Here is a 25,198-nt window from a genome sequence, read left to right as displayed (position 1 = left end):
AAAATACTCGTTTGAAATCTAATTTAGAATTGATTGAGTTTTGATTTTAAACTCATAGCAATTCTGACCGATTCGGCTCTTTTTAAACCGGTTTTGGCAAATCAAATACTTGTTCAAGATTTCACTTAAAAGTATCTTTACAATGGTGTAGTTTAGGTATTTTTCTGATTAACGGTTGAATTTAGGTGAATTGTTTGGTGGTTTGGAATGTGTACGGAATTACCGTTGATCACTCGTTCGATCTGAAGATATGAATATCTTTGTCAGGTGAGTTCTAACTCCCATTTAAATTAGGAGTGGGAAAATTAATTAATTAAATTAGTTGCATGATAAGTTGTAAAGATGGATTTGGTTATCTAGATAAACTAATATGAATATGATTTTTGGTAATAACATATGTTATTCTGTTTAGAAATAAAATATGGTATTCTGTTAAGACTGATACATTCGTATAATATGTTAGGTGTGAGTTTAAATAATCAATTAAATTATTTGAAGGTTAATTTCCGAGAGTTTGTTTGTTTGATTCGATAATTAATTTGGATATTATTATGATAATAAGATATGTTATTCTGTTAAGACCGGTATCAACATGGCACTCTGATTTAGCTAGCTCTATTGGGCAATCTGTGGCGGCCGGTATCGCCAACAGATGTATTAAGTATCCTGTTAGTCTGTTAGTGGTATTGAGGTCGATTAATGTCGTAGACCGTACTTCTTTATCACCTCGTTAGGGGCTAGCATCCCTATCGAGTATATTATGTAAATATTCTGTTAGTATATGGTTTGGGTCGACTAATGTTGGGGTTGTGCCATTCCGACGTGCATTGTTGGATACATGGTCGTTCTGTTGTGATGTTATTATTCTGTCTGATGATATTATTATGTTCTTATGATTTAATTATGTATTTTGCTAGCATAAGTTCTAATGTGCTTTACTTTATTTAAAATTAATTGAATTGAAACTATGTTTGTTAGTACCAACACGTGAACATTATTCTGTGCGGGATCAGACCGTGTTGGTACTTGTTCTTCGGGTTTATATTTTCATTGGGCAATTTTTCGCTCACATAAGTTCTGATTCCATGTAAAGGGCATTGACGAGGAGCGATATGCAGCTGAGCTTTAGAGTTTGTTATTCGTAAAACGAGACTTGGTAGATTTTGTAAAGTTTAATTTATTTTGTTTTTAAGATTTGGAGTTTACACAAGATTACAACTTTATATATTTTTAAAAAATTAGTATTTTTATTATAATAATATTTTAAAGATTCTTTTGAATTTCCGGAGACGTTACATACATGATAAAAACGAAATTGTATAATTCACCTAAACGAACATGTTCAGTATATATGATATGCGGTTACGTTAAGTGTGAATTATAACTAAAAATATTTAATTTGTTAAATATAATAATAAAGAATGTGTGAATGTTGTTAATGGTTAATAAAAGTACGAATATAATTAAATAATTGATCTAATTAAACATCTTCACGTGAACGCCATGATTGTCGATTGTTGTGTATTTGATTAATTTGTTCATATGAAAACGTTTCATTATTAATCAATTGATATATGATATCTGTTTGTGTATATTATATTGACATATCCATATAAAATCTCGTAGTTAGAATTATATATTATATATATAATATGTGTATGTAGAATTATGGTAAGTATAGGATTTTGATTTGGAATAGTTTTTTATGCAAAATATTTGTTAGCATAATTATAATTATTATATATCGACTTATGATTTATGAATTTTTAGAAGGAAAAAGTTAATATTCGATAGATCCTAATTTCATTAGGATAAGTTCAATTATAATATATTCTAATTTGATTAGAGCTATTAAAATTTAATTAAGATTAAATGTTAAATAAATAATAATTTTAATGTGATTAAGATTAATTAATTTTTTATAATTCAAATAAATACATATTGGATGTAAATTAGTTATATTTTATTTATATTAGATATAAATTTTAAATATAAAATTGAGTTATAAAATTTATTCCTCAACTAATATCAAATATTTGATGTCTCTCCAATTTTATAAACTTTTAAAACTTAAATTGTTGTATGGCGGGTCTGCGAAAGCAGCGGTCTGCAATTGTTTAAAAGTGAGACAGATGGTAATGGTTACCATATGAAATAAAATTGATTTACTTGACTATGCTATCAAAACGGTTTTGGGCTTAGAGACATAGGGTTGGATAAGACATACGATGTCATCCACAATCAAGAGTTATATTGGATATAATTAGCAAGGTGTTGCTTACCTAAATAACTAGATATTTAGGAGTGGAGCCAAAGCTCACTTGGATTCTACTTAAATATGGATCATTGTACTCATTAGAGAAAATTTGTTTTGAGTATAGTGTTAGTTTTCTTAATTGTTGAGAATTCTAAAATTTATGAACATCATATTAATTTCTGCTTTTCTTTTTCGACAGTTATGTCAAACCCTCAAAGTTCCTATTCAGTTCGAGATATTCTTGAGAAGGACAAATTGAATGGATCAAACCCTCCTGAATACTTGGAAGATCTGGAGAAGAAGAAAACATTCAAGATTTCTTCTTCTGGTATCTATGTTATAGAATTAAATATTACTACTTCTGGTTCTACTCCTTGGGTATTCGATAAGTGCTTAGAGGCCGCAAAATCCGAAATGGAATCCATGTCACAAAACAAAGTATGGACTTTTGTTGATTTACTTGATGGCGTAAAAGCCATAGAATGTAAATGTATATTCAAGAAGAAAATTGACATGGATGATAATATACAGATATACAAAGCTAGACTGGTTGCGAAAGGTTACAAACAAATTCATGGTATTGACTATGATGAAACCTATTCTCCAGTCGCAATGCTCAAGTCCATTCGGATTCTCTTAGCAATTGCTGCTCATTATGATTATGAAATTTGGCAAATGGATGTGAAAACACCTTTCCTTAATGGAAATCACGAAGAGGATGTGTACATGACACAACCTGAAGGTTTCACTGTTCTTGAGTCTGCTTGGAAGGTATGCAAGCTTCATCGTTCCATTTATGGATTGAAGCAAGCATCTCGGAGTTGGAATATTTGTTTTAATGAGGCAATCAAAGAGTTTGATTTCATTAGAAACAAAGAAGAACCTTGTGTTTACAAGAAGACTAGTGGGAGCGCAGTCGCATTTCTGGTATTGTATGTAGATGACATACTGCTCCTCGGAAATGACATTCATTTGCTTCAGTCTGTTAAGACTTGGCTTGGAAGTTGTTTCCCAATGAAAGACATGGGTGAAGCTGTCAATATTCTTGGAATAAGAATCTATAGAGATAGATTAAACAAAATAATTGGACTAAGTCAAGATACTTATATAGATAAGGTCTTGCACATGTTCGATATGAATGATTCTAAGAAAGGCTTTATACCAATGTCTCATGGCATAACTCTTAGCAAGACTCAGTATCCTTCGACGCATGATGAGCGAGAGCGGATGAGTAAGATTCCATATGCTTCTGCTATAGGATCTATCATGTATGCTAATCTTTGCACTCGCCTGGCTGTTGCATGTGCTTTGCATGACGAGCAAATACCAATCTGATCCAGGTGAAAGTCACTGGATAGTAGTCAAGAACATTTTTAAGTACTTGAGAAGAACTAAGGATAAGTTTTTTGTCTATGGAGGAAGTGAGGAACTTGTTGTGAGTGGTAATACTGATGCCAACTTTCCAACTGACAAAGATGATTTCCGATCACAATCGGGATTTGTCTTTTGTCTCAACTGAGGAGCAGTGAGTTAGAAGAGTTCCAAACAGAGCACTGTGGCAGACTCTACAACTGAAGCTGAGTATATAGCTGCTTCTGAAGCGGGTAATGAAGTTGTTTGGAATAGGAAGTTCATTACTGAACTTTGTGTGGTTCCTAGTATTTCAGGCCCCATTGATCTTTACTGTGATAACAATGGTGCCATCGCGCACGCAAAAGAACCTGGATCACACCAGAATTCCAAACACATTCAAAGGCGATATCACCTCATTTGTGAGATTATTGATAGAGGTGATGTGAAGATTAGCAGAGTTTCAACGGATGCAAATGTTGCTGATCCTTTTACCAAACCTCTTACACAGCCAAAGCATGAGAGTCATACTGTTGCGATTGGCATTAGATTTATAAAGATATGATCTTATTTTTAGTGGGAGGTTTTTCTTTTATGATATGATGTTCATGTTAAAATACATTTGGATTTATTTTCAGATTAATGAAATTTGTTTCAGTATTATTTATTTATCTACTCTATTATTTGAGACGTACGTTAAGTGATTCTCAGTTAAAAAAATTTTTTACCTTTAAATCATATGTTTAAAATGTTAATGTCATGAAAAAGTTTACCTTTTACTGAGAATCACTTAAGTTACGTTATAATCTTGGCCATTCGATTGAATTGTTTGTGACCGTCCGATCTCTCGCCTTCACTTAAAAAACACGCGTATCCTTTTGACCCGGGTTTAAAACTTTTGGGTCATACGTTATAATCTTGGCCATTCGATTCAATTAATTGTAGCCATTGATTTTTTTTCAATAAATCCTACAACAAGATTTTTGGAGAGAGAATTTTTATTTATTTCCAATTAATATATTCCCTTATTCAATACTATTCATAATTACGTGGGTTTAAAATTGGAAAACTAATTATACTCATATATCAATAATATTTATTATATTCTAAGAGGTTATTAATCCAATTAATTTTTTTAAAACATTTCATAATCAAATCTGCGTTATTTATAGATATAACATTATAAATATCGAATTAATAAAGACAGTGATTGGGCGCATTATAAATTGTTTAAGGAACAGGGATGGAACAAGATGGGATTTCTCCCTCCTATATAACAAGAGATAAATATCTCTGGGCCTATCGAAGATTTGTTTTATCAGTATAAATCGGAGTTTGATAAACATGGTCTAGCTGAATAAGGATGACAATTTCTTGCCTTATGCTGAGATCGAGATATAGAGACAAAGGGATTATGGGAATAGATGATTCCAGTACAAGTGGGAGATTGTTGGGAATGTCCTGAAATCAGTTGTACTTTACCCTAGTTAAAATTGTAATATCGAGGTTTGACATTTGTATAATATTAGGTGGTTAAATGTTTTGCTAGAACCCGCTTATAATCTATGAGTCAGAACTCATTGCTAATATTGTACAAACCTACAACGTCACACACCTACGCAAACTGGATTAATGTTGGATTAATAATAATATAATATATATGTTTAGCCTGTTCGTTTGGTTACCGCTTGCGGTTGCGGCAGCGACAGCGGCAGCGGCGGCGGCAAACACTACCGCAGGTTGTTGTTCGTTTCGTCGCCGCAGACGCTGCGGTTGCCGCTGCCGCCGCCGCAGGTTTATGTTCGTTTAGACATCGTTGCCGCTGACGTTGCCGCTACCGCGGGTTTTTGTGTTCGTTTCTATGACGCATCAACAATTTTACATTTAGTTTTTTATTTAAATTTTATAAAGTTATATAAATATATTTTGAATAAAAAATGGGATTTAAATATATATAAATCCATAAGAAATATATTTTTAGCTAGTAATGATTTTTTGTTAAATATATAATTATAACAATATAATTTATGATAAACCATGAGCTAAATTTAAACAAAAATAGTCATGATAATGAAGAAGATGATGAAGGAGAAGTAGAGAAGGTCATGAAAAAAGATAATGATTTTGATCTTAATCTTGCATTGTAATAATAGTATAAATACACTGTTTTGTGAATAGAAAACAAATCTCTCTTAATTACATTATTAAAAGAGTGACATTGCAATTACACATAAACCACTGAATCATCAAGTCAAAAAAGCTGCAGGTGAAATTGCAATTGATGAATGTTAACTTCTCAACTTTGACAACATAATCCAAAGGAAGAGGAACGAAGGTTTTGATAGGACCATAGAAGTGAGGGAAGTTATTCACTTCATCCACAACTTCATAGATAAATCTATCTCCGAGCTGCATAAATAGCACATAAGACAAACAAAACATGTCAATCTTTCACTGCCACAATTTCTTGAGGCTGCATATTCAATATAACCATGTTAGAAGCCACCAATTTGGTTAACCAACCTAAATATTACAAACACAAAATGAATACATCCAATGGCTATATTTAGCCTACCACAAAGACATTCATATTTACCTCAGCTAGCTCCTCTTCATGCTTGACTGAGGTTATATCAAAGGTTAAGCACGTTTATGCTCAACCTAGCCACTCATTAGCAAACTGATTGACGAAAACTCTAAAATAAAAACCAAAACACTTACATCTTTAGCCATCTTCTTTCTCAAAACACTTGAGTTGTAACCTGAAAAATCATCAAAACCCAAACAAACAAGTTATAAAACTATAAATCATTTGACTTGAAATTACAGAAAATAGAACAAAGAGCAAAGAGAACAATTATTAGACACTCCACAATTATTTAAGGAGACACGGAGAACTCTACATAAGGGCAAAGATTTCCTGAGAAGAGAAACACCATCACTATAAAATGTTACATAGGAGGAAATGGCAAAACGTTACCCTTTTCTTAGGTAAGCTTTGATTAATGAATGATCCAACTCAATTGCTTTGTTCGCATCTGCCACAGCCTCTGCTCATTGAGAAACAAATCAGACCCAAATTTAATCCAACCAATAAAGTTCTATATACAAAGTTGACTAACAAGTAACAATGGGAATGACAATTCGGAGAATACTATCCTCAAGCAAGATATAGTTGAAATAAAGACTAATCACAATGGCTGACAAGTGTATAAACCATGCTAAGAGAAGAGAAGCAAAAGACCTCAATTCAAAATTCAAAGAGAAGAGCACAAAGTAAATCAAATTCTCAGAACCGTTTAGATTTGAGCTAAGCAGAGAACTTTAACAAAAACCCATAAACATAAGATCAAAAGAGAAGAGAAGAGTCAAGAAAGAGAACCCATTTCAAAAATTATCAATCTCACATGAACAAACCTGATTTCGTCGATGTTCAAGAACAGAGGAGCTTGATGAACAGAGGAAGCTCGAGGACGATGATGAACAGAGGAAGCTCGTGGGGAACAAGCTGCAAATTGCCGAGAGATCTATATTACCCAAGAGAAGAAGAAATTTGTTGATGAAAAAGCTGCGTTTGCCGCAGCATTTTTAGGTTAGGTTTTTGTGTGTTTCTGAAAAATATTGAGGGCATTTTTGTCCTTTTCCACGTCAATCGCAATTTAACGCTAAATTAAAACGGCATCAATAATTTCTAGCCGTAGGTACTTGCATTTGTCGCAGCGTTTGGCCGCAGCATCTTGCGTCCACCAAACGAACATCATCACCTGCGGTTGCCGCTTCCGCAAGTAGCTGCGGCGACCAAACGAACACACTAAATATATAAGATACACATATATATTTGTAGTTGTGCATATATAATAAAATGTTTATTATACTATATATGTTATATATGATATAATATGTACGTTAATTTCAAAAGGGAAGTAAAAGAGTTATTGGGCGTTGGCCCATTATTAATTCTAATTAGTTAGGGTTATACGTTTGGCTATATATATATGATATATTAGCAACGTTTGTGAAATTTACTTTTGATCACAAGAATACTAAAATATAAGAGACAAAAAGTTTGTCTAAAGTTTTGAGATAAGATCTCAAAGGAATTAGCATTCCAGATCTGATCCAGTTTGTGTGCGTGTGGATACCGGTAGAGGCAGAACACTTGGGATGCGAAAATAATCTCGAGATATATGGTTCACCTTTCCGCTGCAGAATATCCAGGTATATTCAAACCATAAGATCTAGATTTAATTCTTTGTTTACACTGCTCTTGCTCTTGGCAATTGAATTCGTTATTAGTATTTATAAATCGTTATAAACCGCTACGAATTCCTTTAGTTGTCTTCACATATCAAGTCAGATCTGAAACTTTAGAAAAATCTTCTCGAACCGGTTGAAGAAGCTTAAATAAAATACACACAAAAAGCCATTTAAATCTATATGTCACCATTCAATCTCAAGACAATAAAACCAAACACCTCGTCATCAATTTTAGCTACATATGAACTACACACTACAAGAAAACAGGCAAACGACGACTACGAAAGGCGACTAACAATGTAGTCCTCCTTTTGTGCGACTACTTTACGACTGATGGACGACGATGTTACGACAACAGATAAATTGGTCGTTTCGTAGTCGTATTTTAGCGACTACAACAATTAGTCGGTCAATGGTCGTCCAAATACGACTATTTGACGACGACATTACTAAAGGAAAAAAGTAGTCGTAAAGTACTCGTACATTGACGACTACACTTCCGACTTTAATATTTAGTCGCAAAAAGGCGACAATTATACGACTACCTTTTGTTTGTCGTCAAATAGTTGCATAATGGTCGTATAATATGGTTGGACAACGTTTTTCGCGTTGCTGGGTAGGTACACCTAATTTTGTAGCGACTACAGTGTGTAATCGTAAAATAGTCGTAAAATTCCTCTATATAATGCACGACACTCTTCATTCTCATTCACCAACAAATCAAAACAACATCAAATAAAAAAAAACGATTTCAAAGAAAAAAATATAAGTTTAGTTTATGGTATATATAATGGCGGGAAACTACAATTATGGCGGTGGTGGCGGTTTGTATCGAGATTGGATGTACAAGAGATTTGATGAAGTAACGGGAAATTTGTCAGCAGAGTACGTCGCATGAGTAGAAGAATTCATGACATTCGCTAATAGTCAGCCTATAGTACAGAGTAGTCGAGGTAAATTTCATTGTCCTTGTAGTGTATGCAAGAATGAAAAACACATCATCTCAGGTAGAAGAGTTAGTAGTCATTTGTTAGTCAAGGATTTATGCCTAATTATTATGTTTGGTATAAGCATGGAGAAGAACTGAATATGGATATAGGAACTAGTTACGCGGATAGGACGTATTTTAGTGAGAATCATGAAGAAGTGGGTAATGTTGTAGAAGATCCATATGTGGATATGGTGAATGATGCATTTAATTTTAACGTGGGGTTTGATGATAACTATCATGATGATAGTTATCATCAGGATGGTAGTTATCAGAATGTGGAAGAACCGGTCCTTAACAATTCAAAGAAATTCTACGACTTGTTAAAAGGTGCAAATACTCCATTGTACGATGGTTGTCATGAAGGCCAGTCGCAGTTATCCTTAGCATATCGACTCATGAAAAACAAGGCGGAGTATAATATGAGTGAAAAGTTGGTGGATTCCGTTTGCGAACTGTTTACATATTTTTTACAAGAAGGAAACCAGGCTACCAGTTCACATTACCAAACTAAAAAGTTGATGCGCAATTTAGGACTTCCATATCATACAATTGATGTTTGCTCGAACAATTGTATGCTTTTCTTGAAAGAAGACGAAAAATAAGATCATTGTTGATTTTGTGGCGCACAAAGATGGAAGCCTAAAGATGACTGTCGAAGAACCAAAGTACCATATAGTCATATGTGGTATCTACCTATTTGAGACCGGTTAAAAAGAATGTATCAGAGCCACAAGACAGCTGCAGCAATGCGATGGCATGCTGAGCACCAATCAAAGGAGGGAGAAATGAATCATCCTTCAGATGCGGCAGAGTGGAGATATTTCCAAGAGTTACATCCCTGGTTTGCTGAAGAACCTCGTAACGTTTATCTCGGGTTGTGTACTGATGGGTTCAATCCTTTTGGCATGTCTCGTAATCATTCGTTGTGGCCTGTGATCCTGACTCCATATAATTTACCCCCTGGTATGTGCATGAATACAGAGTACTTATTTCTTACAATTTTGAATACTGGACCAAATCATCCTCGAGCTAGTCTTGATGTCTTCCTCCAACCTCTTATTGAGGAGCTAAAAGAGTTGTGGTCTACTGGAGTCGATGCGTACGATGTATCATTGAGTCAGAATTTTAATCTAAAAGCAGTGCTACTATGGACGATAAGCGACTTTCCGGCTTATAGCATGTTATCAGGATGGACTACTCATGGTAAATTGTCTTGTCCAATTTGTATGGAAAGTACAAAGTCTTTTTATCTACCCAATGGACAGAAGACATGCTGGTTTGATTGTCATCGTAGATTTCTTGCTCATGGTCATCCATCCCGTAGGAACAAGAAAGACTTTCTGAAGGGAAGAGATGCTTCTAGGGAGTATCCACCTGAGTCTTTGACAGGGGAGCAAGTTTATTACGAGCGGTTGGCTAGTGCAAAAACGAAGGACGTTGGTGGGAACGGTCATGAAAAGAAAATGCCAGGCTATGGAAAGGAACATAATTGGCACAAGCAAAGCATTTTGTGGGAGTTGTCTTACTGGAAGGACCTCAATCTTTGACATAATATTGATGTGATGCATACAGAGAAGAATTTTCTTGACAACATTATGAACACTCTCATGAGTGTTAAGGGTAAATTAAAAGATAATATCATGTCAAGATTGGATATCGAAATTTTTTGTTCTCGGTCAGACTTACATATTGATAGTAAGGGTAAAGCTCCATTTCCAGTGTATACATTAACATAAGAAGCCAAACAGAGTTTATTGTCTTGTGTGAAACATAAGGTTAAATTCCCAGATGGTTATTCTTCAGATTTGGCTAGTTGTGTAGACATGGAGAATGGAAAGTTTTCAGGCATGAAGAGTCATGATTGTCATGTTTTTATGGAGCGACTACTTCCATTTATCTTTGCTGAACTCCTTGACCGGAATGTCCACCTTACATTATCAGGTACAATAAATGTTGTTTAAGTTGCCACACTTTTATAATATATATATATATATATATATATATATATTTATTTTAGGAATTGGGGCATTTTTCCAGGACTTATGTTTGAGAACTTTACAGAAAAATCGGGTTCAAATTCTCAAACAGAACATAGTTTTAATAATCTGTAACTTGGAAAAGATCTTTCCACCATCATTTTTTGATGTTATGGAACACCTACCTATCCATCTCCCATACGAAGCTGAATTGGGTGGCCTTGTCCAATATCGGTGGATGTACCCATTTGAGAGGTTTTTCAAAAAGTTCAAAGAAAGATATGTGGCAGGATTAATTGTTGAGTCATATATCAATGATGAGATTACTTATTTTTCAGAGCACTACTTTGCCGATCATATACAAACAAAATCAAGGTAAATATAATTATTTATTTTATGATGCGCAAGCTATACTTAAGAATTAAAATCAATTACATGGATCAGGTTAACAAGATTCGATGAAGGAGAAGTTCCTGTATATCATGTCCCTGGAGTACCTAGCATATTTATGCACGTCGGCCGTCCAAGTGGTGAAATGCACGTGGAATGGCTTACAGAGAAAGACTATCAAAGCGCACATGCATATGTTTTAAGAAATTATGACTATTTTCAACCACTTGATAGATATTTTTAATCACTCCTTAATTTAAAATTTCCATTATGATAACTTTGATTTATTTATCTTCGTTTGTAAATATAATATGTACGAGGATTTTCTTACAGTGAAATATCCAACTTTGTCCGAAAAAGAACTCTACGCGAAAAGAGCTGAAGAATATTATCTATGGGTTAAAGAATATGTAAGTCTACATCATTTTAGTAATTTTCAAAAGTAATCATTTAAATTAAGGTTGGCCGAATTTTTCACCCTCTACTATTTACAATCTCAACATTTCCCCCTGAACTTTTTGCTCATTGAAATATCACCATCAACTAATATATTCTCAAAATAACTACATGTACTCTTGGATTCATGTGAAATACTACGCCTCCAATTAAACCAGTGATTAAACTGGGATTAACCATAAATCCGCGTTTACTGTACCGCGATTGCGATTTATCCGCGTTTATGGTTAATCCCTGTTTAATCACTGGTTCAATTGGAGGCGTAGTATTTCACATGAATCCAAAAGTACATGTAGGTATTTTGAGAATATATTCGTTGATGGTGATATTTCAAGGAGCCAAAAGTTCAGGGTGGAATGTTGAGATTATAAATAGTAGAGGGTGGAAAATTCGGCCAACCTTTTAAATTATGTTGATATTGATATTGTTTATTTATTATGTAGGTAACATATTGAAACCCTACTTCTCCATTTCCTACTTTGGTTCAAGAGATTGTACATGGGCGTTTAAAGAAGGTTAAAACTTGGCTAATGTATTTCACGCGAGGGAATTTGTTTCATACGAATAATCATGGCGCTGGACGAAAAACATGTAACTATGGGGTATGTGTTAAAGGAGAAAATTACGCGGATTCATCTGATGTAGCGGATTTCTACGATACTTTAACTAATATCATAGAATTCGAGTATGAGGGCATTGTCAATTTGAAAATCACACTTTTTAAGTGTAAGTGGTATGACCTTGTGATTGGTAGAGGCACTCGGCGAAGCCATGGTGGCGTTGTAGACGTTCTATCATCTAGGAAATACAATAAATACGAGCCATTTATTCTAGGTACATAATTAAGAATACATAAAGTTCTCTGTTAATTATTAAATAATTTTGTATATCTATTAATATGTATAACTTGTGTATGCAGTATCACAGGCAGATCAAGTTTGTAATATTCCGTATCCATATAGAAAGAAACCCAAAAAAATTTAGCGAAATGTTTTAAAAGTGAATCCTCGGGGAAACTTTTCTGAAGAATATGAAAAACAATGATCCGACTCTTTTGCAAACAGAAAGCGATGAAGCTGTGTTGCTAACTACAATTGAAGATCTAATACTACACAATCCGGTATTACGATGTCAGAGATGCTGAACTAGAAGATGAATTCTGATGTAATTTATCGTCTTCAGAAGAAGATGAAGTCGAAGATGTCGGAAATGCTGAACCAGAAGATGAATTCTGATGTAATTTATCGTCTTCAAACGAAGATGAAGTCGAAGATGATAAAGAGTACTAAATGTGTGCTTTATTTGTATATTTATTTTTCTATTTACTTGAAAAATGTTGTTTAAGAATATATCATTTAATGTTTAATTATTTGAATAAATATTATAGAAACCTTATAATTTTCATGAATATTTATAAGTATAATTAATTTGTTGGGCTTTCAACATCCCAAGCCCAAGCCCAAACCCAATAAACTTAACGACGAAAATACGACTAACAGACGACAGACGTTTAATGATATTGGGCTTTTAAATTTTGTGCCCAAACCCAAAAGAATTAACGACTAAAATACGACTAACGTGCGACAGACGTTTTATTTGTTGGGCTGTTAAATTCTGAAGCCCGAACCTAATGATGTTAACGACGATAGTACGACTAACATGTGACACACTATTAATTTGTTGGGCTTTCGAATTCCGAAGCCCAAACCCAATAAAAATGAACGACTATCCAACGACTATTTGGCGACAATTGTCTTTATAGTTGGGCTTTTAAATTTCGGGGCCCAAACCCAATTATTTAGTGATAAAAATAAAACTAAATTGCGACTACCTGTATAAAGAAAACTCTAATTCGATCGATTCACTTCTTATTTCATCCAAACAACACTCTGCTTCTTCGATCTTCTTCTTCAACTTCTTCTTCGATCCATTTCGAATCGACTTCTCCTTCTTCTATCTGTTATTCGATCTTTTATTCGTCTCATCTCTACATAAACCCAATCGAGTTCTTCTTCTTCTTCTTAGATCTGATTTGATTCGAATCATCTTCTCTTTCTTCAATCTCTTCGCTTTCTTCTACTCTTCGATTTGTTCTTCGTTTGAGTCTTCTTCGATCTCTCTGTCTCTCTTCATCGATGCCTAACGCCAGTCATGGAGGTTCACGAAAGCGGAAGACAACCCCCAACGTTACTCAGAGAGCCGGAGGGTCAACAACGCTTGAAAGGCCCTCTTCGGTGCCTCAGCAGTACGACTTCACTTCGGCGCTGGCGCCTCAAACCGCCAAAGCCTCAACGTCAGCCCCCACTACCGCAACTATCCGTCGCCGCAGCAACTATTCTCCACCACTCAGCGTGTAGATCCGCCGCCGCTGCAGCAACTATTCTCCACCACTCAGCGTGTTGATCCGCCGCCGCCGCGATCTAAAGAGGTGCAGTTTAATCCACCGCCAGAAGCTTCTCTAAACCAAGAGCAACCGGAGTCTCCAAATCCCAACTCTCAGGCACACAACCATCCATCTTCTCAAGGCAACAACTTTCAAGAGGGAGCTCCTCAATTGTTGCCGGAGCTACAAGAAGACTCGGCGAGGGCTCTCAATGACATACTTATGGTTTCTGGGAGGGAAACGTGGACCACCGTACTGTCTCCTATTCCCAAGCCGAAGACTGAATATCTTGTGTTAGGTTGTGTCTTGGTTAGCTTGTGTTAGGTTGTGTCTTGATTAGCTTGTGTTAGGTTGTGTCTTGATTAGCTTGTGTTAGATTGTGGTGGATTGCTCTTGTGTCCACTTCGTTAATCTGTTGTGAACATAGATTGTGTCTTGATTTGCTTGTATTAGATTGTGTCATTGGATTGGCTTCTTGCTCTCTTGTGTTCGCTTGCTATCTTGTGTGAACTATTTTGTGTGAACATAGACTGTGTCTTGATTAGCTTCTTTCTCTCTTGTGTTCGCTTGCTATCTTGTGTGAACTATCTTGTGTGAACATAGATTGTGTCTTGATTAGCTTCTGTAATATTTTGTCTTGATTAGCTTGTGTTAGATTGTGGTGGCTTGCTATCTTGTGTGAACATAGTGGTCATGTCTAGAACCGCTTGTGTTCTGTTGTGGTGGCTTGCTATCTTGTGTTCTATTGTGGTGGCTTGCTCTCTTGTGTTCGCTTGCTATCTTTTGTTCTGTTGTGGTGGCTTGCTCTCTTGTGAACGCTTGCTATCTTGTGTGAACATAGTGGTCATGTCTAGTACCGCTTGTGTTCTGTTATGGTGGCTTGCTCTCTTGTGTTCACTTGCAATCATGTGTTGTCTTAAGTGGTTAGATTGTGTTGTCTTGCTTAGATAATCTAGCTTAGACTGTGTTCTGTAGTCATCTCAGTTTATATGTTGTGGTCTATTCTTTCTGTTGAGTTATTTCACTAATGTAACATGTTTTTTTTCTTTCATTGTTTCATGTGTTTGGAGGTTTACTTGCGACTGGGGATCAAAGTTGGTTAGAAAGATGACTCGGATTTTTACACAAAAATTTAATGCTCCCTACTATAACTGGTCATGTGTGCCATTGGATAAAAGAGAGAGGTTATTTCTAGAGTTTGCAGTAAGCTGTCATGCATCTCTCTTACTTTCTTAACTTTACAGCTTAATCTTTTAAATTTCACTAACTAAATCTACTCTTTTTTTGTAGAAAACTCACAGTTGGGATCCCTTAATAACAGGGACACTGTAGTATTACTTCAATGAGATCTGTAGACGATGCTTGAAGGACATGGTTAGCATTGCAAGGAGAACTCGAGAGCAGCCTCCATAGATTGGTTGAACTCTGTGGGGTGTTATGTGCGCTTACTGAGACACCGAACCAGCTCAAAAACGGAGTTGGACCTATTACAAAGCTCGTCTCTCTGACCGTAACGGTCTCGGTCCTCACATCCACTTCTCTGGGCCAAAGTCTTACCAAGAAATCCAAGACGAATTGGTAAGTGTTTTTGTTACCTCTTCAGTTACCTCACATGTATGTTTTTGAGTATTTGAGCTGTGTTGGTTTCATTGTAGGAGGAGAAATCCGGAAGAACGGTCACTCTTTATGAGGTGTTTGTAGAGACACATACTAAGTCGGATGGTACGTATGTTGATCGGAAGGCGGAGAAGATTATTCAAATATATGAGTATAATGTGAGAGATAGGTTGTCACAACTAGAGGCGAAAGCTTCTGTTGTGTCTGATGGCACTTCACGACCTCGGGAGCTGACAAATGAGGAGTATACAACCATCTTTCTCGAGGTAAAATGTTGTAGTCTAATTCCTAGACTTTGAGTTTATGATTATTCTGTCACTAATCTCTTTTTTATTTCTTTTCAGTCCACCGAAAGGGATTCAAGAGGCAATTCTTATGGACTTGGGAGTCTCAAAGAAACATTAGGTTGTGCGAACCACAATCTCCCTGGAGAATCATCATCATCCTTTCTAGATTTAAAAGAACGGCTGAAGGAAGCGCAACGCAAGATTGAAGAGCAGGCTGCCTACAATGAGAAGCGAGATTCTGAGATTGCTGCGCGTGAAACTGAGATAGCCCGAGTCACGGCTGAGCAAAAGAACAAGCTCAAACACTTGTCCTTAGTGGAGAAGTATCCCCGACAAACAGATCTGCAATTCCTTAACTTCATTGCCTCTCAATCTTCGACATCCACAGAGCCTCTACCAGATACTCCACAGAATGATCAATAGGTTTAGATTTCAGTCCCTTTTCCCTTGAACTTTGAACTTTGAACAATTATGTGTGTGTGTGTTTAGAACTTTGAACATTAAGTGTAAGTTATGTTTTATGTATTTGATAGGATTTTCAATAATAAATGTCTTTTTTTATACTTTGTAGTATTTCAAACAACAAACAAACCGAATTCACAGAATCGATGACCAACCAACAAAAAATCAAGATACGACCAAATTCTTATTCGGAAACAAAACGTCGTCGTAAAGTCGTCGTAATATAGTCGCAACATAGTCGTATTATAGTCATAACATAGTCACCAAGATTATCGACTATTAGCTAAAAGCTTCACTAAGTCGTTAAGTGATCGTACAAGCGTCGTAAATTAGTCGTTAACAATTAAGTGACTACGATACGACAAACAGAATAGTGCCCACAATTCAGTACAATTGATCGTAAGATAGTCGCCAAGTAGTCGTCAATAAAATTACCAGAATATTACGACTACAAGAATCATACCCCATATACAGTTTAATTGATCATACAATAGTCGCCATATGGTCTCCAAATAGTATGACTAATCAACGACTATTTTTTGCCGACTGTGTAACAGTCGTATGTTAGTCGTAAACTTACGACTCATATACGACTACGGTACTTAGCGATTATGTATATAAGACTATGGTGTTTAGTCGTCTAATAGTCGCATAACTTCCGTTTACGACTTCCATTGTAGTTGGTAATCGTCTGTTTTCTTGTAGTGACACGTTGCCATAAAGAGGTCATGTCATGACTATTTTCTCACTTTCCTTTGCCATATTTGATAATCCAAGTTTGTCTTATAGTGTTAACCGAGTTTCTTTCTTTCTCCGTCATTTTTATATGGAAATCAACCCTCTTTGTATCCTAAATTTTTGAAGTCAATTGTTCATAATGCAATGCAAGGAAACTACATCAATTAAATTTATTACCTTTTATACGCCTTTCCAATTTTAATTTTTTTATATTGAAATTCATATTCAAAGAAGAACAACTATTTCCCAATTTCAACACAAGTCTTCTTACCTTTTCACTGATTAGATACCATCCAACCGAAGTATATGCAACCTAAGTTAAAAAAAAAATACGAAAGTTGCCTCATTATCCATAACTACATCCACTTGTCCTATAACACAAACAATTTAACTATATTGGCCAGGAAAGCTTCCTAACACGATCACTTCCCAAGATTTATTAGCTTGTGACACTTCTAGGACAAAAACAGTTAATGCTGCATTCGTTAGAACCGCTGAATAACAATTTAAAATAATTTATTTTAAAGTACTACACAATTTGTTTCCCACCAAATCGCATGTAACCTCAAAGACCTAATCATTGCCTATGTTTTTCTAAGATTTGTGCAATTTAAGACCAGCATAGCCACCACATGCACTCAATTGTTGACAATTTCAGACATATACTCGATTTAAGATCCACACAATTAGAAATTGTTCAAACCAAAATTCTTAATGCTACCAAATTGAACATTACTAGCGAAGTGTATAGCTAATAAAACATGTGTGCTTATCGTCGATCCTTCTTCTTTAAACCCAAAATTTACCTCAATCAAGGTCAAACGATTTATAACTGATATGAAAGAGCATAAACTTCTACGTAAACAACATTAGATCATCTATAACATCATACAAAAACATATGTTTTACGGCTCATCGAATAGATTGAGCAGAAACAACGCGACTAAGAGAGAAGTGCCCATAATGGCAAAAGCGATGAAAAAAAAAAGAAAGAGGCGCCATTAAGAAAAGTAACCAACCCTAACTGTTACCGACGACTCAATTAATATTTATATTAATCAATAATAGTGACCAACCCTAACTGTTTCTGCTATATACTTAGAAAATTATGATAGAATGAGATGCATCATGTTATTATTTATACTGAAAAATATATGGTAAATCGAACATACTTTTTTGTTACTATGTGTTTTTTTTGTTAAAAAAGAAAAAGATTAACAAAATAAGAATATAAATTTATTCTATTCCACATATGTTTTTTGAAAAATTTACATATTTAATTTTTTTTTCTTTTTTTGGAATAAATATCTTAATATATATATTATTATAATTTAAAAATACTCAAACCTTTTCCACGGGTTCGGCTTTTGTGTTTTGCTTGAGGGCAAGCAAAAGCTAAACCTAGGGGATTTGATATACCTCTATTTGTACTGTTTTTAGCTATGATTTAGGTATAGGTTTAAGAGTCTTTTTGTTATTTTTATAGTTCTTTTTAGAGTCTTTTCAGATACTTAGACGAATGGGACAAGAAAGGAGATAAGGAGGCATTATGGAGAAAAAACTGAATAAACTAATCTGAAGGACGAATTTAGTTCGAGATCAATCGAGTGTCGATCGACACAAAACTAAGATTCGGGAAAATCTTATCTCCACCACGAAATAGAGCAGCCTCCCTTTGTCGCCACCTTCGACAAGACTCTCAAGTCCATTGGATTTCCACCTCGTCGATCCAAGCTACCAAGTCATCGTCCCTTGAAGATCCTCATTTTTGTCTTCATTGCTTTCTCTTTTCTCTTCTTCTCTTCTCTATTCTCTACTTGTTAAAGGAAGAAGAATCATAACCTTTGGATTTCCAAAGAAGATCTCTAACCCCTTTTACAAAACCCATATTCTTATATGCAATCTCTTATTCATATGATGTTGTGTTCTTTGAGTATGTGTGAGTAGATCTCTTTTTGGGTTTGATGGGGTTTCGAAGGGGATTCATGGGGATATTAGATCTTGTTTACGTTGGCGATTTCTATGGTTTTATTTGATCGTTTACACTATTCTTTCTAGTTGAGTTTGATCTTAATGCATGTATGTCCAGCACGCCACCTAGTACATTATCTTAGGCGTTTTATACTTGGTAGAATCTTGTGTAATTCGTTTTAACCTAACAATGAATGAATATGGTGTTATAACATGCGATAGTTGAGTTATAGGGCTTTATGGACTAGAGTGAAAATTGAACTTAATGTGTCAATCTATGTGTCGTTGCTTGCTCTCAGCCTAGTCACCATAGGGTTAGTTGAGTAACGGAGTATAAGGAGATTAGTTGGTTCTCGGCCTATACACCATAAGGTTAGCCAAACATGAATGAGTTTCGTATGTCCGAGAACTTGGAAGAAAACAAACCTAACCATCTTATCACCTAAACTTGATTCTAACCTTTTATTGTAGAACCAAGATACCCGAAGAAACCCTAGAGAACCTAATGCCTTCATCTTATCGCTTACACTCGCTTTCCCATTGCTTTCTTTCATTGTTTTCTTCATTGCATTCTTTTACATTCATTGCACTCTTTACTTATTTGCATTGCATACTCCAAACCCCCTCTTTTGTTTGTCTTGGCCAGGTCGTCTAACTTGAATTCTACCTTGAGCTACACTCCATGTGGATTTGATCCTAAAATATTACTCCGATTGGTTGTGCACTTGAAGTAGTCGTGTTATCTTTCAGGTAAAAGCCTGAGGCAAAATAAAAATGCATCATTCACACATAAAGTAAAATTTTAATTCATTATAATAGAATAATATCAAACATCAAAATACAATAATATTTACATACATTTAAGTCTTGAAACCGTAAGTGAAAAGCTAAATCGTTCAAGTCTTCAAACCTTAATTGGATGAAAAGCTTAATTAAACAAGTCTCAAAAGCATAAAAAGAGAAGGAAAGTAATCCAAAAGAGAGTACAAGACTTAAAACCCAGCACATCTTCATACTCCTCACCATCAGGATCAAGATAGGTGGGTCGATGTCAACTCCATCTTGGTCATGATCAGCATCTTGAGTCTCCATGTTGTTGTTAGCACATTCTGGAATGGTTACCGAAGCGTCAGTTTCTTGTCTTCGCTGTGTCAAGGCAAAGTTTGATGCACCATTTGCCATGTATTGTTTCATGGACTTCAAAATAGATGCTAGCTGCTCTTGCAAGGTTATGACTTGACGTTCAAGAGTGATTCTACCCAAAGCACCAGTTACTGAGCTTTCACCTCGCTCGCATGTACTAATTCCTCCAACACCAAATATTCTTCTATTTTGAGGTGTTAGAACGTGTAAGAAATCAAAGACATCAATCAGAATAGGTTTGCACCATATAAACAACTTCAGTTTTTAAATCACTTAATTGTAATACGATAAAATAGCACAATCATTCAAAAACAAACAAATGCTCAATAATTATACACAAGGAACCCAATAAATGGGCAAAAGTATATGAACGTTGTTTAACTAGTGAAATATTTGAGCTATAATTTTTAATCACTTCTCAAGAAAACCAATCAACAACAATACCCCTTTTTTTTTTATGTCAAAGCAATTTCATTGATTAAATAGAGTTGTTACAGGGATGTTGGTGAAGCCAACTAGGAATGAGTTCCAGAATTAGAATAAAAGCAAGATGAAATACAACAAAATTTTGCCAAATCATGCTCTATCTTATTACCCTCCTTCTTGATGAATTTATACTGGATGCTATAGAATTTTGCTGCCCAAAACTGAATAGTTGTTAGTAGATTCGCTAACGAACAATGGGAAGTAGAGTTAGTAACTAGGTTTATCAAAGTTTGACAATCTCCTTCCATGATGACAGGTATATAGCCTCAAATCCAAGTTTGTCGAAGTGTTGCCAATAACGCCTTTGTTTCTGCCTCTAGCGGTGTGCTTGTATGGTCTAGTATCATCGAGCCCCAATGTTCAGGTGTCCCATTGTGGTTTATGAGAATCCAACCTCCTGTTGCCTTTAGGTCCTTCACATTAAAACTAACATCGAAATTGCATTTTATGTATGGCATCTGTGGATTTATCCATGTAGTATTCTTTGTTGCATTCTTTCGCTTATGTTATCTTCTTGGGACTTGAGTTTGAGTAGCGTTAAACAATTCTTTCGTTTCAGCCTGAGCCCTTAGCACTGTTATTGATGGACTTTCTCTAAAATTGTTAAACACCACGTTGTTTCGTGCTTTCCAGATTTTCTAAAGCAACCAGAATGGAATAAGTTTCTGAGAATCTGTTATCGTGTTATTTTGGAGAAGTAGTAGGATTTTTGAAATGTTGTCTTCAATGTTGTCAGAAATTAAGGTGCTCCCATAGATTTGTGAATCAGCTAGACGACAAGCCATTGTTGCAAAAGGAAAAATGAAAAGTGTGTAATTTATTGATTCATTCTCTCTTCGACATCGTGGGCATCCAGGGTCTATGCGCATTCCCCTCGTGGTTAGGCGTTCCATTGTTGGTATACCTCTAGACAGTATTCGCCATAGAAAATGTTTTAGCTTTGGCATGATTGGCAAGTTCCAGATTTTGATTTTTAGTTCCACTGAACCATGGGGTTTATCCATTGTAGGAATGCTGTCTAACGGGTCATGAGTTAGTAACCAATAGCCCGAGCGGACTGTATAGTTACCGTGAAAAATTAACTCCAAATAAGATGATCCGGTTTACTTGTTTTTGAGAGATAGTTGCGTTGAATATAATCATGATCACTTTGATCCACATATTTTATCAATTTAGCATCATCCCAAAATCGGCTTGACCCTCTATGCTGGAATAACATGTCAAGTGATAACTCTTTGTATTTTTCTTCCGTTTTCAAAGGGCGAGGAGGATGAGAATCAACGACATTGTACTTTTAATAACCAGTCAAACATAAATATGAGTCCAAGTGAATAATTATGTTTTACCAATATTTATCTCAAACCATTCAAGCCCATTCTGTTTTATCAATATTATCATATTCTAAGCATATTTATCAAATTCTAAGCACATGAATAATTAAAGTTTTTATCTTGTAGAATATCTCGTCTTCGTCAAGACAAGTCAGGACTGTGGAATTGGTGCTATCAGTAGAAGGATCATCAGAGTTTATAGAGCATGATCTTGTCGCAATGTCTCTGAATTTCTTCATCCAAGGCCTTTGCCTTCTCATCCATGTATGTGCCATCCGCTTTACGATGAGTCTCCCTAAGGATTGGGAGCATAGAAGGCTCAACAACTTCCCTCGCCGTTGTAGAAAACCTGTAGAACACATTATGGATACGTTTACTTATTAACAAGATAACAAAAATGTAATAAATTTGGATTCACTTATGATTAGGTTTCGGAGTGTTCATAAGATCTAGCACCTGCTTTGTGTCGATGTGGCCCAAACCGTCACGGTAGGAGGGTCGATTGGCAGAGGCTGTCTTGCTTCTCTTCTTAGCTCCATTTATGCTCCAATACTCCAACATAGCCTCCCATGTGTCTGCACTTATCCAATCAGGTTTATTCCTTGAAGATTTAGCCTTAAAGATCATGTCTCTAAAGCATACAACAACTACATGATACTAGAGGTGATACACATCATTCAAAGAATTGGATCCCAATAGAAAGATTTCTGCGAAAGGAGAACAAACAATTTAGTTTACAAATTAGAAGATAAAGTAAGTTTTATGAAGTATTTGGAAAAATATATCAAACTTACAATGAAGTCCCCCATCATTGGAGTATAGCATGATGGGGAAAAGTTGATATGTTGAACCATGGACCATCAAAGTGTCTTCTTATTGTAGCTACAACTGCACGTGAGGACCATTATCGACACCAAACCTTAAATCCAGAAAATTAACAAATTAGACACACAAATAAGTTTTGTTTCACAAATAGACAAATAAGTTTTGTTTCATAAAAAAATTTAGTTAAATATAGAAAATGTCGTTTAGGGTTAAAAAGAACACTCTCACAAGTTCTGTTTTACTCACATTTTCTACTCTACTCAAGTAAATGTATACCAATTCACAATTTTTGGTCTACTTAAGTAAATAACAAACAATCAATTTGCTTATGTCATATATATAAAAACTAAAAACACAATTATTATCTTGATCCAAATCAGTGAACACAATTATATACAATTTCACAAGTTCTTTGAATATTCAATCGGTGAACCAAATCATATTTTCTGTCCTACTCAAGTTAATAACACCATGCACACAATCACTTTTCTTATCTCATATATATACAAGAAAGACATTCATACGTACCACAAAGTTCCATCTGGTCTATCCGGGTGGGGAAGCGGCATCAATGTCCTTACTTCTTGAGATAGCAAGGCGTCAATGTTGATTTTCCTATGGCTACCCCTTCTATTGCCACTGCCACGTCCCATAACTGCGGCCAGAATTCTTCCTCTTCCACGGTAACCACCACCAATTCCACGGTCATCTCCATGATCACCACCGTGGCCATCTCCACTGTCACCACTGCGACCATCTCCACGGCCATTACCACGTCCACCAATTTCACGACCATTACCACATCCACCACAGCCAGAACCATCAGATCCATAACCTCCAGAGCCGGAACCACTGTTAGGAATCATCTTGCACAAGATACATCGAGAAAACGAGTATAGTTAGTAGGGAAAAAAGAAACAAAAACAGTAAGGTAAAATATCGTTGTTTAAACTGAAATTTTTTTAAAGAAATTGTTTTTTTTTTAAGTACACTAGGTTTCTATAAAAGATCTCAAACTCTTCCAAAATTCAAATATTAAAAATCTTATATTTCAAAACAAATACCTCTTATTAAGAAACCACATGCAAAATTTATCTTTGAAAAATAAATAAGAACTTAATAATCGAAAAGAAGAAAATCTGGGTTTCGAAAACTCACACTTACCTTAAAGATGAAGGAGTAGAAGGCTGAGAAAACGTCGGAGATGGAGTGATGACGAGAGAGACAGATCGTTTAAACTGGATTGAGAGGGTACGGTGGTCAGTTCGAGAGAGAGCGTCGGAGATGGAAAGAATATGATCAAGACAAGGTTAGAGATGGAGGATTTGTGAGAGAGGCGAGTAAATCGCCGGTGGTGAGAGCAATATTGAGAAATGACACAAGAGAAGAGAAAAGTTAGAGTAGCCAGTGAAAGCAAACTAGGGTTTACAAAAAAAAAGATGATCGTCCCTTTGTTTCCTCTTCCTCTATTACGCATATTAATGAGGCATCCAAGATTAATTTAAATTTAAAATAATTTGCTATCAGATAAATGAATCGAAATGTGGGTAAATGTAATGATTATTTACCATGACTTTTTCGCATAATGAAATGACCACGGTAAGACGAGGCAACTTCAGAATGAAAAACACGTGGAGAGCCTTTTAGCGGGCATCTCAAGTTATTTGTTACAAAATTCATTGTTACTAATCTATTGAGTTAATTAAATTTTCACTTGCTAGAAGCCCATGACGGCAACCAGCCCAAATAAATGACAAAAATGATAGTAACCCAACAAGTCCATGACGGCAACAAGTCCAAATGGAGTAATCAATTTTATAGTTTTTCAATTAAAGTACCAAATCTTTGTTCTTTGCTCTAATCATTAGAAACAAATAAGAGGATGAACCAGATCATGTTTCTGATTACAATAAAACTCTTAGTTCCTTGATAAAAAAAGTGAATTAAATTAATAGTTCAAAGACTTGCAAAACCTGTTCGTGGCACTACCAACACTTTCATACAAGTTGGTAAAGAATCATGTGAGTTAAAAGTATAAAGAATCCACTAATAAACGAAGATAGGAGAATTAATAAGGTAAACAAACACAGTAAGGCTTTTGGAACTCGATTCTTATTTTAAAGAGATCAGAACCATCAGAATACAATCAAATACATGTGTAAAGAGCGAGAAGCACAAACAGAAATAAATCAAAACCAAAACCAGTCAAAACATTCTATCAGCGTTTACAAAATAGTTTTTCGATAAAGCAGAAAAGTCTCTTTTATGTATCCAACGA

At 35.3% G+C, this 25,198-nt stretch overlaps 5 pseudogenes across 9 annotated transcripts; 3 read left to right on the top strand and 2 right to left on the bottom strand.

Moving 5' to 3' along the window:
• Nucleotides 1-2,641: 2,641 nt before the first annotated feature.
• Nucleotides 2,642-4,163, top strand: AT4G08094 (annotated as a pseudogene; the record flags this gene model as incomplete). Its single annotated transcript has 1 exon — nt 2,642-4,163.
• A 1,573-nt stretch (nt 4,164-5,736) lies between these two features.
• On the bottom strand, nt 5,737-7,185 carry AT4G08093 (annotated as a pseudogene). Of its 5 annotated transcripts, none has more exons than one of them (5): nt 7,025-7,165; nt 6,588-6,657; nt 6,329-6,369; nt 6,204-6,268; nt 5,751-6,080 (listed from the first exon to the last, which is right to left on the bottom strand). The 5 variants fall into 5 exon arrangements; another variant differs by having other exon boundaries at nt 5,751-6,016; another variant differs by having other exon boundaries at nt 5,737-6,080; nt 6,204-6,369; nt 7,025-7,185.
• A 1,469-nt stretch (nt 7,186-8,654) lies between these two features.
• AT4G08092 lies at nt 8,655-12,912 on the top strand (annotated as a pseudogene; the record flags this gene model as incomplete). The annotated part of the gene is made up of 1 exon: nt 8,655-12,912.
• Nucleotides 12,913-13,828: 916 nt separating this feature from the next.
• AT4G08091 lies at nt 13,829-16,387 on the top strand (annotated as a pseudogene; the record flags this gene model as incomplete). The annotated part of the gene is made up of 1 exon: nt 13,829-16,387.
• Nucleotides 16,388-21,402: 5,015 nt separating this feature from the next.
• Nucleotides 21,403-24,600, bottom strand: AT4G08090 (annotated as a pseudogene; the record flags this gene model as incomplete). The annotated part of the gene is made up of 1 exon: nt 21,403-24,600.
• Between the last annotated feature and the right edge of the window lie 598 nt (nt 24,601-25,198).

This window comes from Arabidopsis thaliana, chromosome 4, assembly GCF_000001735.4.
Source record: "Arabidopsis thaliana chromosome 4, partial sequence".
NCBI classification, from domain to species: domain Eukaryota; kingdom Viridiplantae; phylum Streptophyta; class Magnoliopsida; order Brassicales; family Brassicaceae; genus Arabidopsis; species Arabidopsis thaliana.
This window is presented reverse-complemented; position numbering and strand designations above follow the sequence as displayed.